Raw genomic sequence first — 2,510 nt, 5'->3', positions numbered from 1 at the left:
ACTGTTTCGATGTATCACAGCTCCTAAGTGTGGCCAAACATATAAATGCTACAAGCTGAGGCGAAAATCTAGCCGTATCTCTACTGTTAGATTTCTTAGCCACTATCCAATCAGGTCTACGAAGTACAGGATCATGTTAATGCTTACATAAACATAAACTGTTGCCTAGAGTTTTTTATTCTTTCATAAAACGATATGCATTATCGCTAATGGTAGATGGCTACTATCCTAACCAAAGTATTTAAGCCACAAATGTGAGAGACAAGGGATACCACTCTGTCATGTTGTTATAAGCACGATTATATAATTCCCAGACAACATTTCAACTTATACAGGTAATTTGAATAAAAACAGCGTTCATGTTAAATAAATAATACATAACGAAAAATGAATAGAAACTCGAATGAAAAAATATGCATAATATTAATGCATATAAATAAAATAAATAAAAAAAACAAAATTATAACAAACAAAAATAATACTTCCGGTTCGCGTTGAGAGGCTATACATTCTTCGCTGCAGCCACATATTTCCTATATCTAGACAGCACACACACACACACACACACACACGCACACACACACACACACACGTGGATACGATATGATCTTATTTTGAAAACGAGGTATTAACCTCGCAATATTAGAAAAACTTGTATACCGTGTTCATCAAATACAATAATAAAGAACATCATGCAATTACATATTGTCTGTTTATGTCTGTTATCATCTCGTTTCTCATCCAAGCATTTTTTCAGTGCGCCCAATGATCATAACTATACATTACGCTGTCACAGTCATATATGAAAAAAGACACTACGAACTACAAGCCCTTATACCCCTCGACGTAAATACCCCCGATAAAACCGGACAAGCAATGCCATCCCTATACAGTAGAGATCCCTAAATGTAAGAAAGCTTTCCACTCTAATAGTTTCTTCTCCAGAACTAAAAGACTTTGGAATTCCCTTCCGTGTTCCTGCTTCCCCGACTGTACTGACATGCAGAAGTTTAAGCGTAATGTAAACAGACATCTTGCTGCTCAACTCCCTACATGGTATCCCTGCAATTATATCCCAGATAGTAGTTCTCTACATCAAAGTGGCACTGTGCTTTAAGAATTAAATTAACTATGTTTGAAGACGGAGCTTCGTTTTTGTTTTGTTTGGTTTTGTTTCATTATTTACTTATTTATTTTATTATTTATTCATTTATTTATTTTATTATTACTTCATTTATTTATTTTGTCGATCTATGCCGTGAGTACTTTCTTTCTGGCTTTTAATTCCTTTGGTATGGTATCGATTTGTCTTTCTTGTCGCTTTACATCTTTTCTGTTCTTAGTAAATATATCACATAGTTGTAGTGAGGTTATCGGCCTATGGTTGATAGGAATCTTTTTTGTTTGTTTGTTTGTTTTTTTTTTGTAGTTTTTTTATTAACATAGTTCTTGGGATCTTTTTTTTTATTTCTGTAGTTTTTTTATTAACATAGTTCTTGGGATCTTTTTTTTTTTTTTGTAGTTTTTTTTCATTAACATAGTTCTTGGGAGTTTGTTTTTTTTGTAGTTTTTTTTATTAACATAGTTCTTGGGATCTTTTTTTCTGTAGTTTTTTTATTAACATAGTTCTTCCTTTACTCATCGACTTCGATACCTACGTTTTTACGTTTTCAGCTAATCTTTCATCTAACGAAAGAATTAAAAAAAAAAATACATATATTATGACGTACGTTTTCCAGTTTACCATTTTATAACGGTCCTTAATTGTTTACCTTCCCACTAGGATAATGTTGCACACAAGTTCAGTTTTTAATATAAGTAAAATCTAGTTCCCTCAAAAATGACACTTTGGATTGAGACAAAAATAAAAAAAAATCTCATCAGTCTATAAGGATTTCTCCTCCACTGACCACGAACAGAAAATGTTGATAGTCGTATCAGAACTAATACTACACTTTACCCGTAGCTAAAAGGCCAAGGAATTTGTAAGGTCGTTCTTTAGAGTTTCTTCGTTAATCCCAGTTTCTGTTGCCTTTTCAATCTCCTAAAAATTGTTTCTTTCTGTTTCTTAGCCAGTAGTATTTCTTTCGTGGTTTTGTTGGTTTTTTTTCCATGCATAGCTCTAATAATGTACTTTTTATGTCGGTTCGGGTTGTGTTCTTCAGTTTACATTTTGGTAAAACTAGCTAATATTATTAGCAACAGTTCTGTTTTGTTTGTACCGTTGGATTTATGCCTGTATCTCCATGGTCTTTCTTCCTTATCTCTAGTCCCCCGTGTTTCATGTTGCAAATATTTTTTATTATTCCTATGAGGCTATGGTTAAAAAATTGGAAAGTTATATTTATAAACAGGGGTGATAAGAACTGACCAATCAGATGGAACTACTCTGAAACAGGAATCATGCCATAAAATATACTGAATCTCTTTAAAATTACTGCACCAATTTTTCGTCTTCACACGGAAAGGACCTTTGCTCTTCGTCTCAGGACTTCTTTGGATTGGTTACC

The sequence above is a fragment of the Euprymna scolopes genome, chromosome 3 (assembly GCF_053919585.1).
Source record: "Euprymna scolopes isolate OS-2025 chromosome 3, ASM5391958v1, whole genome shotgun sequence".
NCBI lineage: Eukaryota > Metazoa > Mollusca > Cephalopoda > Sepiida > Sepiolidae > Euprymna > Euprymna scolopes.
The sequence above is the reverse complement of the archived record's forward strand: the minus strand, read 5'-3'. Positions refer to the sequence as shown.